The 12,287-nt window shown below is 37.0% G+C and overlaps 1 long non-coding RNA gene across 1 annotated transcript; it reads right to left on the bottom strand.

The window, feature by feature from the left end:
- Nucleotides 1-677: 677 nt before the first annotated feature.
- Nucleotides 678-11,979, bottom strand: LOC118670518. Its single transcript, XR_004972361.1, has 3 exons — nucleotides 11,831-11,979; nucleotides 7,378-7,470; nucleotides 678-780 (listed from the first exon to the last, which is right to left on the bottom strand). It is a non-coding gene; the product is annotated as an uncharacterized LOC118670518 (long non-coding RNA).
- Nucleotides 11,980-12,287: the final 308 nt, after the last annotated feature.

Raw genomic sequence — 12,287 nt, 5'->3', positions numbered from 1 at the left:
ACAATATCATCAGATGAAAAATGGTGAGTTGATCTAGGAAGGGATTCATCCCATTGTTACTTTTGTTACAATGGTAGATGGAGTTTTTTCCTTTACCAATCACAATTCTCAGAGTTCTGACTGTCTGTCCCACACTAGCCTGTAGGTGAGATGGTGGGAAGGGTTGGGAGTGGGAGCCGCGGGCAGGTTTTTGGACATGTTTTCCAGAAGGGACGGTACAGTGTCTGCCATCTTTTGATTAAAGCATAGATAGCTCTGACAATGCTTAGTAGGCATTTATATCTATTGTTGTGGGTCTGATCTTTCTGGAAAAGTGATTCATTGCGGGTAAAGAATCTTCCTTTACTTCCAATATGTCTCAAATTCCCATAGATCAAACTTTTAATACAACATGATAAAATTTACCCATGATGCTTAGGTATCTTAGTCATCTTAGAGCTGTCACTCCATTTTCAAACACTTTGTTTTCAGTTTTTAACACAGCAAATTATATGTCCCAAAAGTAGCCTGAAGGAGCTGTGAAATTCATGGTCCATTTAAAATGAAAAATAAAAACACTGAAATGAATGAAAAGAGCTAAATACTTATTATTGTTAATAAAAAATCATTTATGGAAAGCATGCTTTCTCAGCCAAGTAGTTAAAACATACAAATGATAACCAATAGTATTCAACTCACCTAAAATTTCTAATTCTTCCCAGTGACTGGAGTACTGTGTTAAGAACTTCAGGGGATGCCTTCAATATCAGGAAGAAAGAAGGGCATAATCCATAGAAATGTCTGCATAGCCACAGGAGGAAAATGTGATATATTTAATAAATTTGTCATATTTCATGATTAAGAATTGCTGTTTAAACTGTTAATTTATTTAGTTATCCATGAGTACAGTATTGAAGTATCTTATTTTACTCAAAGTTCTTCAGGACACAATTTTGCTTAAAATTTATCATTTTGGGGATTACATTCTGGTTCTACCATATAGTTTGTGTTAGTGTTGATCTCCAAATTATTTTTCAAGTAACATTTCTTTCATGCTCCAATCAACTGGCATTTGAACACATTTTTTGTGCATTTTAAACCAACCAAAATGGCTTCTTTTGAAAAGTTTTAGCACTGTAGATATCTTTGTAATTAATGAAAAACTAATATTTGAAACGACCACATAGAATACCTCTGTAATTTTAATTATAATTCTATTGTTAAAAACACCATTTATTACATTATTCAATGTCCTACCTATTTTTTTTTAATGTTGAAACAATTTCTCTTGGATCCCAGCATCTGGAACACATTTACATGTATTGACTAATGGGTTTGCTCCTAACCACTAAATAATAAAAGCTACATTTTCCATTTTTGCTCTGGCTGCTAGGAAAGCTAGGTATAAATATCTCCTTCAATTGCTACAGTTTTATTCAAACTTGGGGACTTGATGTAAATGTCTTCTCATTTACAATGCAGTTTTGCCTTTTTTATTGTATTAATGTTTTTAGGTTTATTACACCTATCCCATTTATCCTAAACTCTTTCAAATTGTATTTTGGATATGATTTATGGTCAGGTAAATGTGTATGGCTTTTTCATCTTATTCACACCCTTTATTTTTTCCAACTTCTTTTTTCTATTTATGCTTTTGAATTAGCCTGAGATCCTCTTGAAAGCAAAAACTAAGACAGGGGCCTTTATACAGATAGTTTATTAGAGAAGCCAGACAAGAGAACAGTAATGACGGATGAGAGAGAATGAAACAGAAAAGAAGGGAGAGCCAATTTCTTAGTAATATTGTGCACTGATTTCTGTAGCGGACTACTGAATCTCAATCCAGCCAAGATATTCTGAGGTGTCATAGATGTCAGTGAAAGAAAAGACCAGACTCCTGCTATCATCCATCAAACTGTGCTTCCTAGAGTGTTAACAGCGTTCACACCCATCCCATGCTGCTGTATCCAAGAATCCCCAAGCCAAAATGAAAAATATATCTTGCTGTTAGGTTATACCTGTGAAAATTCATTGCTGCAGCAGTGCTAGAAAAAGAGTGAGCCCAGTGGATATGAAGAAGAGTACAAAGGATGCCTTTCACATTTTTCTGCCTGGTGGGATACCTATGGGGGCATTGCCTGACTTCTCACTAAGACCTGACCCCACTATGTTGTAATCAGTACTGGGGCAGCATACACCTCACCCCTTCCCTAGTGGAGAGAAAACAGTGCCAAACCATTGTATTTACTGAATAGGTCTTTTTTTTTTTTTAAAGGAATCAATTTAATGGAAGGTCATAGGGATATAATTAAGGAGTCCAAAAAAGTTTCCCAGAGGTAAAGACTTAGAATTACCTCATTAGTTTTACTGAGATTTCTGGGGTGGTGAAAATGATTCTTTTTCTGACCTCTCATCTGTCAGACACACCTGGGGTCTGTGTGAATAGGAATTATAGTTTATAACACACTTTGAATGATAGGAGCTGCCAATTAAGTAGAAAGGAAAATGCAAAATCCTGGCTATTGTTTCCTCTAGTTTTCTCTACTGTCTTTACCTCCTACCCAATTCTCAACCTCCAGTAATTTGTCCCCTTTCCTCCTCTGAGAGCTCCTACCAAATATCAAGAAACTGCATGAAGGTATAGTTCACTCTGAGTTCCCACAGAAGGATCCATTGCTAAGCAGGTTTTAGACCTGTTGTCACCCATTGGATCAGTTTACTGGATCCTTCATGGAATGTGGAAACATATGTGACAGCTGTTCCTTCTCTAGCAGATGTTCAAAGGTGGGAAGCGAAAAGCCATTGCCTCAGCAATAGAGTTTAAAGTCTCCCAGATCTAGAGTCTCCCTCATCTAGCTCCAACACATACTGGCTGTGTGACCTTTGGAAAATTTAATTATTTTGCTTGGGAGACAGACACACTCAGTTATGAGGGAACTGAGTATATAATCCTGAAGTTTCCCCAAGGTATAAAAGTCTATTATTTTCTGAAATCAAAGACTGGAAAAGATTATTGAATATTGAGAATTTTTTTGTAATCCTATACTATTTTCTTGGTGAAAATGAAACACAGGTCATTCCATGGTAGCTGTGACTTTAACATGAACAGCAACAAATGCCTACTGAGTTATAAGCACAGCACTAGGTACTGTGTATATATGTCATTGAACCACACAGCTTCTGGCTACATTAAGCTTACAGTCTAAAAAATTAGAGTCCATGGGATATTACAGTGAAAAGCAACTCCTAAAATTTATTAAGGCATTGAGAATATGTTTTAACCCCATCAAGCCTCATGTCCTAGTTTTTAGTATATTGCCAGCTGGTATTGCTCAGTGGTTGAACGTCAACCTATGAACCAAGAATTCATAGTTGATTTCCAATCAGGGCACATGTTCAGGTTATGGGCTCATGTAGGAGACAGCCAATTGATTCTCTCTCATCATTGATGTTTCTATCTCTCTCCTCTCTCTCTCTCTCTCTCTCTCTCCTCTCTGAAGTCAGTCAAAAAAATATATATTTTTTAAAAATGGGGCAGTATATACAGATAACTCATTTTTTATTTTGCTAGTAGAATCAAACATAGGTTGTATTGGGAATTTGACATTAAATTTTACAGTGAAGGTGAATAGATTAATAGGTATATTTGAGGATATAAAGGGTTGATGTCTTTTGAAGATTGAGTAGCCTTTATATTGTCTGGAGAGAATTATGCTCAATGTATTAATTACAATGTGTTAATTAAGATAAACAGTATAGATGAGTATACCACTGAGGATAAATTTCAAATTATCCTAACAAAATAAATCTACTAATGGGTCTTATGAACTTTTAAGTTTATTACCTTGAAAAACTGAGTTACTTAATGCTTAATAGATAAAACATTATTATCTATAAATTGCAGGACAAATTGGGGTCAGTTGGTAAATATGCTATGAGGTCATCAAAAGAAATTTGTGTTTTTACAGTTTTTCATAGAAGTCAGACATGGGTAACCCTATTTCCTGATCTTAAGTTCATATTGCCCTTTGTATTGGAGCCAATGTTTCTTTTGATTTCTAGGGGAGACATTCACTAAATAATAAGACGTTGATTCTAATTTTATCTGAGTTTATTTCTTAGGTATAATTTCACAAATTTACTAGTATTTTTTTTTCTTCCTGTTGCTTCTTTGAACACTTAGTTTACTATATTGGGCTATTCTGGAGGTTGTATACAGGGTGGGGCAAAAGTAGGTTTACAGCTGTGAATACGCGAAACACAGAATTTATTCTTGTATCATTATTTATTAATTATTGTATTATTTTCCATACAAAAAACTTTGAACCTACTTCTGCCCACCTTGTATTTTGATATGTATTTAGAAGGAAAGCCTCCCCTCCAGATGAATCATGAGCAGAATACTGGACACTTTTTTATAAATCCTCATCTGAGGATATGTTTTTACTGATTTTTTTCGAGAGAAATGAAGAGAGAGACAGAGAGAGAAACATTGATTGGTTGCCTCTAGTATATGTCCCACCTGGGGATGGAACCCAAAACTGAAGTGTATTCTCTGACTAGGAATCAAACCCATGACCCTTTGACCCTTGGTGCGCAGGGCTATGCTCCAACCAACCAAGCCACCTGGCCAGGGCTGGATGCTTGCTAACTTCCTAAGGTCACCATCAAATTCTAGAGGCCCTTGTTTTGCCCTGTTCCAGTTACATGCTTTATGAATCAGATGCAATATTGAAGATGAGAGTAAATTTAAGGGAAAAATGATGATTCTCACCCAAGCTCAAAATAACCTCCTTAGGGAAGGAGGGAAAAAAGAGGGTTAATCATTAAATAATCTAGTATATTTCTCTCTTAATCAGACATGTAAGTAAAATTCCTCTTGGGCCTATTTAGAACTTGATGATTATAATCACACAAAATTATAATCAAGAATTTCCATCTTTTATTAATGTAGTTAACCCTGTTATAATAGCTAGTAGGAAGTAGTTTTTTCAAATGATATTTTCCATGTAAGAACCCCCTTCAGAATTACTGCAGTTCTATCATACTGGTCATCTAATACTGTGATGTCAACTAACAGACAATATTTGGTTCAGAAAATATCACACACATTAGATTAGGATTGGGGTTGCATGTGTTAAATTACACTAGGCCAGCCTTTTAAAAAGCTTGATATCAAGTGGAAAACATTTTTGTTATAAGGATAAACTATCTCAAAAGCTGATATTCAGGAATTATAAGGATAAATGTGGTTGGCCCAGTCCTGTCTCTATCAAAATTACTTTGTTTGAAGGCAAGATAAAAGAAGCTGAAATCTCATTTTCTAAAAGTCAGGTCTCTTATATCCATAAATTAATTGAAGCCCAAGGCAGACTGCTGCAGAAATCACCAGGATAAAGGAAATGTTTAATTATTCAACTCTTCTTTTGTTTTGGTCATTTGTCTTGATTGTGTTTTCAATGCCCATAAGAAAGAGCCACAGATCACAAAAAGCTGGATCTAATGGTGGTGAAAAGAGAATTAAATCCCAAGATAAGTGCATTGTTTGCACTGATATAGGCAAATTATAACCTAAGTTACCCCAAATCACTACAAACTAGATTATTTTTTTCTGTTAGTATCAGGAGACCAGGAGATAATGTGAATGTCATGACAGAATATTCTAGGAACCAAGATTTACTCATCTAATTCCAGAAGAGGAATGAGCTAGAGATTATTGGATTAGCAGATGATGATCCTAAGAGCAAACATAATTGTTTTTCTTCTAGATGTGTTTACTAGTCTAGCAGGGAGGAAATAAATAAATGTTTCAATAAATATTCTGTGTATTCTTCACCTGATTTTTAATATAGCCATTTGGCCCAGGCAGCAATAAATTCTCCCTCTGTTTAATCCATAACAATATATTCAGACAATGAATTTTGTAGAGTTTTAAATAAATACTTAAATCCTAATGCTAATGTATATTTTGATAGCCTGCTCTTAGTAAATATAGCTAAAGAATTATTTTGAACAATATTTTTACTTTGGTTTTTAGAATAAGATATGCATAAATAATTAAATTCCTTAATTCTCAACTAGAATCTTTCTTAGTATTTCCTCTAAATAACACCGTTGATATTTCCTCTGAGACATGCAAGGGTTATATTGGCCAGATTGTGCAGGTGAGACATTCTGAGTTTCTCTCTGCTTCTCTCTCCAGAATTGGGAAAGCATCTCAGTTTGCCCTACAATTAAACTCTTCAACAGTCACAGTTTGAGCTTTTCATTTAGCTAATTAGTACTTATTCTTCCAATCGCATTATTGTCACCCATATGGGAGAGGAGCAACAGATTGCATGTCTGTTCCTTTTGATTTTTCTGCTAAACTGTAAAACATGGTGTTTCCTTTCTGGTTTCTTGTCACTGTTCTCTACAACCAAGAGAAATTGTCAGGCAAAGAGGAGGAGTAACTCAATCTCTATGGAAAAGTCTTGATGTACCTGCCTTGACATGTTTGAACATGGAGGGCTCACCTATACAAAACAATGTGTGTTAATTAAGAATTCTCATGACAATAAAGGTAGCAGGCAAATTGTTTTCTGGAAATCACTGATGGCCAATGCCCTGTGTATACATCCCTACATTTGTGTATATAAATGTGAATTACAACAATAGCTAAGTTATTTCACCTTGCTATCTGTTTTGAAATAGTAAAACTGTTTTAGATGATATTTTTTGTTTATTATTGATAACAGATAAATTCTTATCTCAGCTATATAGGAGCAGTTATTTATTAATCAATTTCCAGGCAGCAAGGCTCACACAGATGGGACTTTTGAAGCAAATCCAATAAAAGGACAGTCTATAAAGGAGTGAACAGAAGATAAGGAAACCAGGAAAAGGTGTAGAAGCACTCACAGACTATTGGAAAGTGAAAGGCATTACCACCTCTAAGCCTAAAGAAGCAAGGAGAGGAAATAGTGCTACTTGTGCCAGGTGAGAAGAAAGGAACATAAGCAAGATGGGAGCAGAAATACCTTGGCCTCTACTTCTACTCTTAATCTTTATTCACTGCCTGATACAGGGAAAGGAGGTAAGTATTGGTGTACAAAGTGAGAAGAAATAAACTTGTTAAATAAAAATACCACTAATGACCTGGCTGGTGTGGCTCAGCAGTTGAGCGTCAACCCAGGAACCAAGAGGTTACCAGTTCAATTCCCAGTCAGGACACATGCTCTGGTTGCAGACTCGATCCTGAGTAGGGGGTGTGCAGGAGGCAGCCAATCAATAATTCTCTCTCTCCCTCTCCCTTCTTTTCTGAAATCAATAAAAATGTATTTTTAAAAAACATTAAAAAAACATAAACAATGCCACTAATGGAGTATAACCTGAGACTATTGTAAAATTCAATTTTACCTTGTTGGCCTGTGTTGTTCAGTTGTGGTCAGAGATGAAGATGATGTAAATTTCAAGCATCATTCTAGGATATAGCGAGCACTGAATCAATTTCTGTTGAATAAAGAAATGGGAAATTTGAATCATCGATTAGAACTTTTCAAATTTAAGTTATAACGCTTTGGTTCTAATTTGACAATATAATAATTTTTATATTTCTAAAACTATTCTTTATAAAATCATTATTTTTCTTCCCAGTGCCTGATTCTAATCCTAGAGTTAAGCAATCCATATCTCTAAACTCACTGAGTTATGTGGGCCTCATATTTTCCACTTTCAACCCAGAATGCATAATTCAGATCCACCAGGTGCCCCTTAAAAGAGGCTGGAGGAATCCCATTCCTGGTCCTTGCATTCCAAAGCAGAGGAACACATTAGTATTGATAGAGTTGCACGATACCTAAATGAAGTATTAAACATCATATTTCTTTCTGTTTTATTCCAATAAGGGAATACTTTAAATTGGAAACTGGCCTTGTGTCAAGGTAGAGACAGTCATTTTCTGTGCTGGAAATACAGTTAGATATAAAAGTGAGAGAGATTTCAATGCAGTGAGAATGAAAGGAGCCTTTTTGATAGATTATGAGCTTCTCTGTAGGCTATTCTGTAAATATCAGCTGATAATAGTAATGCCCATTCAGCGAGTGCTTACTGTGTAGCCAGGAGGGACTGGAGGGGCTTGAAATAAGTTCTTTCTCCCCTACCATTTGAACCTCACAGGTTTTAACCATGTTTTAATGATAATAAAATCAATAAAAATAACAGCCACTATCTAGTAGGTGCCTAGTACAGCCTCATTGGCATCCTCTCAATTATCCAAACAATTTTCTAAAGTTGGCATTAGTATAACATTTTACACATCAGATACCTTGCTCAAGGCTACATAGTGAGAGAAGTAGAGGACATGGTGAGTAAGTAATAGAGTGTAGTTGGAGCCAGGTTGTCTGATACCCAAACCTTTGCTCTCAACCATACACTGACAACTCTCTTCTGACTCTCATTTGATTTAATACAATTTTGGCTGAGATTAGCAGAACTCACGTCCCCCACTTGGCCTTGCAGGGTGCTCTAGAACAATAAAATGTACAATGAGAAAGTGAATTTTTGAACAAAACACTGCCACTGTTGAACAATAGAGAGTGTATTGTCATTCTACTCCATATTCTTGTTCCACTCATGCATATTTTCAAAATGTAGCCAGAATCATTCAACTTGACCCATTGCTACCTTTAAATAGAGTCAGCTCTCTCACGCAGCTCTGAGCAGCAGCATGGGTGAAAAAAACCCTAATTGGTCCAGGTAATTCTTGCTTATTTTGACTGCTGTTTTCCATATTAGTTTTTAGTCTCTAATCTAGTGGCACATTTGGCTTTATTTTGCCTTCCTTTTCTAGCTTAGTAGAATAATTCTCCCTCTTTTTTTAAAAAAAATTTATTTTTAGAGAGAGAAGAAGAGAGAGAAACATCGATTTGAGCGAAACATAGGTCGGCTGCCTCCTGCACTCCCACAAACCATCTACTGGGCATCACGCCAGCAACCCTGGCATGTGCTTTGGCTGGGAATCGAACCAGCAACCTTTTAGTGCACTGGACAACACCCAACCAACTGAGCCACACAGGCCCTGGTGAATGAGTCTCCCTCTCAAACTTTGATTGTCTCATCTTCTCATGTCATCATTGGTAACCGTTTTGAAGGAATGCACTCTCTTCTAAGTCTGGCCACTCAGATGCTTCCTTCCAACCAAGCCAATCCCCAGTGTAATCACAGGGGGCAAAGTTAGTTCTAACTTTTTAAAAAGGAAAAACCTTTACAGAATTAGACATATATAAGTATGTCAATTTCCACCTATTCTCTTCAAACGAAGTTTAATGAGTTTTTGTTCTATAACAAGTATTTTGATCCCTAAATTTCTATCGAGGGTTCTGATTTTACATATATCAGAGAACAAGACTTCTTGTAGAATGCTTTATAGTAAATAGTCCATTAATTTCTAACAATGCTTAATAATAATTTTTAATATAGGCAAAGAGAGGAAGGTCTCAAAAAAAGATCTAATCTACATACTCACCTCACGAATTCTAGAATGTTAGAGCAAGTGATGTAAAAACAAATAAACTTGCAATTAAGAGAGACAGCATGTTCAGTGGTTAGGCACATGAGCTGTAGGGTCAAATCTCCTAGGCTCAGATTTCACCTTGTAGTAGCTACTAGTTGTATGACTTTAGACAAATTTCTCAACCTATCTTATCTTTTGTTTTATCTGTAAAATGGCAGTTATTATAATTATAGCACCTAGCAGATAGGGTCTTTAGGAGAGTTGAGTGATAAGACATTAAAGCATGGGAAACTCTTAAGAGTAATACCTAGCATAGGAAGTACTTGATACATGGCAGCTGTCATTCTAACCAGCAATTAGCTATGTGACTATTGGAAGTCACAGACCTCAGGAGCTCACTGTCTTCCTCCTGAATCAGCATCGGGCTTTGATCTAGATGTCCCTGCTGTCTCTGATAAAATATCCTCTCACTAGAAATAGGCTCCCTTGACCAAATGGTGATCAGTTGAATTCTCTGACTGGTGGCATCTCACACATTTTAACATTTCTAAGCTCTAGTGTGAATCTCTTCACTCTTATTATTCCCCATGCATGATTCGAAATGTACTACCATTTGTCGGGTAGCTGCAGTAACTCCTGAGGAACCTCATTCTGTCACTAGAGATACAGCCTTTGAGGATTTGTCTGTGCCGTGTGTCACATTTTGCAGCCTTCACTTTAATTGCTCAGCCAGAGTGGTTGTCTTCTAAAGAGAGGTCATCCTAAAACCTACACAGGTAACGTATTTCCCTCTCTTCTCCTGTACTCTCTTTATGGGCTCCCTTCTCCTTTAGGATTAAAGACAAAAAATCATAGAGAGGAGCCATTCAAAATCCATGCCCCTTTGGAGCATATAATATTTGAGTTCAACATGGGAGGCAGGCAGATGTAATATCCTGATTCCACCACGTATTCACTGTACAATGCAAGGCATTTTCCTTGATATCTTTGAGCCTCAGTAAATAAGGGATATTATGAGGGTGAATTAAATGAGATGATGCCTCTAATTGTATATAGTAAACTTTCAAAAGTGGTATCAATTCTCACTGTTCTTCCATGTTTCCTCTCTGCAACTATGTCAAGATCTTTACACTCATGTATTTATCAGTCTATTCTCCACTCCCTCCCCCGGCCCAAAAAGCACATCCTCTTAGTGATCTACTCTGAATCCTACTTCACCACCTCATATGCTCAGATTGTGTACCCTGCTTTTCTCATTAGAACACTTCTGCTTTGGTAATTTTCCATGTTCCTTTCAAAACACTTATTCCAATCCCTCTGCTTGATTATCTGCAGCTCCACACAATTGAAAGCAATTACCATTCAATTCTGTGCTAATGTACAGGAGTACAGCTTCAGTAGCTGCTCTCACTTGCCATAAAGGCCACTTCTCTGAAACACGAGGAGAGCTCCTAGAGCCGCTGGTGAGACTGAGATTGGGGCTGATGTAAAACCTGCCCAGCTGCCTGGGACGGATGCTCCCAGCACAATCAGCTCATTCCAAAGCCTGAGGGTTCGGAAGCTGAAAGGAGTCCCTGGTACCAACCAAGAGGGAGAGAATCTAAACAAAGTACCCAAGTCAGGCGAGGTGGCGAGCGCAGAATAGAATAATGCTTGAGGATATGGGTTTTAGAATCAGACAGGTTTAAGGTCAAATCCAAGCAACACTGCTTTCTACCTGTGTGACCTGGAGCAAGTTATTTTAACTTTTCTGACTTTTGTTTTATTGATTTAAAAACATGAGGATTAACAAAAGAGTACCCACTTTTTAAAGAGATTCTATGCAAATGGCATAATGCATTTGAAAGGGCTTAATAAATTGTCTGGCATATTATATTATTATCATCATAATTATTATAAACATATATAGCTGCAGCGGTACGTACGTACATATGTGAAGTTGTGTAAACATATATGTACACATACATCTTCAGCTGCATGTAATATTTATAATTATGATAGTAATAAAATGTACCAGACAACAATTATATAAAATATTCATTCATCTCCTTCTCTACTGCCGTGATGCCTCCTTAAGAGGCTGTTACGCCCTCCCTGAAATAAAAACAGCTTTTAACTGGTCATCCTGCTCTGCTCCGGCATCTTCCTACGCTATTTCCAAAAAGCTGTTAAAGTGTTTTTTTTAAAACATGTAAACTACATCATGTCACTCTTCTAGTCAAAATGACTTTCCATTGCATTTAGGAAAAACTCTGCTCTCTGACAAGTCCTCCTCGTGTGGTATCTCTTCTCCCCGCCCCTCAGCTACATTTCAGCCCCATTAGGCTTGCAGGTCCGGGTGACCTCTCTCTTCCCTACCTGAGGGCCTTCGCACGTGCTCTTCAGCAAACCACGTGCTTGTTATCACATTCCATTTCTTCAGGTCTCAGCAATGTTTCCTCGGAGAGATTTTTCTTCACCTCCCAGTCTTCATTCCCCTTTTGCATTCCTCTGTAGCACTGTGAATTTCCCTTTAAAAAAATATTTTTATTGATTTCAAAGAGGAAGGGAAAGGGAGAGAGAGAGATAGAAACATCAGTGATGAGAATCATGGATCGGCTGCCTCCTGTAAGCCTCCTATTGAGGATGGAGCCTGCAACTTAGGAATTGAACCATGACCTTCTGGCTCATAGGTTGATGCTCAATCACTGAGCAACACCAGCCAGGCTGAATTTTCCTTTAGAAAGCTTATCCCTATTTGCATTTCTAAATTTATGTGTTGGATTCTCTTTAATATCTGCCTCATGACCAGTCTGTAAGTACAGTGAGCACAGGA

The sequence above is a fragment of the Myotis myotis genome, unplaced genomic scaffold (assembly GCF_014108235.1).
Source record: "Myotis myotis isolate mMyoMyo1 unplaced genomic scaffold, mMyoMyo1.p scaffold_m19_p_16, whole genome shotgun sequence".
Taxonomy (NCBI): domain Eukaryota; kingdom Metazoa; phylum Chordata; class Mammalia; order Chiroptera; family Vespertilionidae; genus Myotis; species Myotis myotis.
Note: the sequence above shows the minus strand (reverse complement) of the source record. Positions and strands in the feature narration are given on the sequence as shown.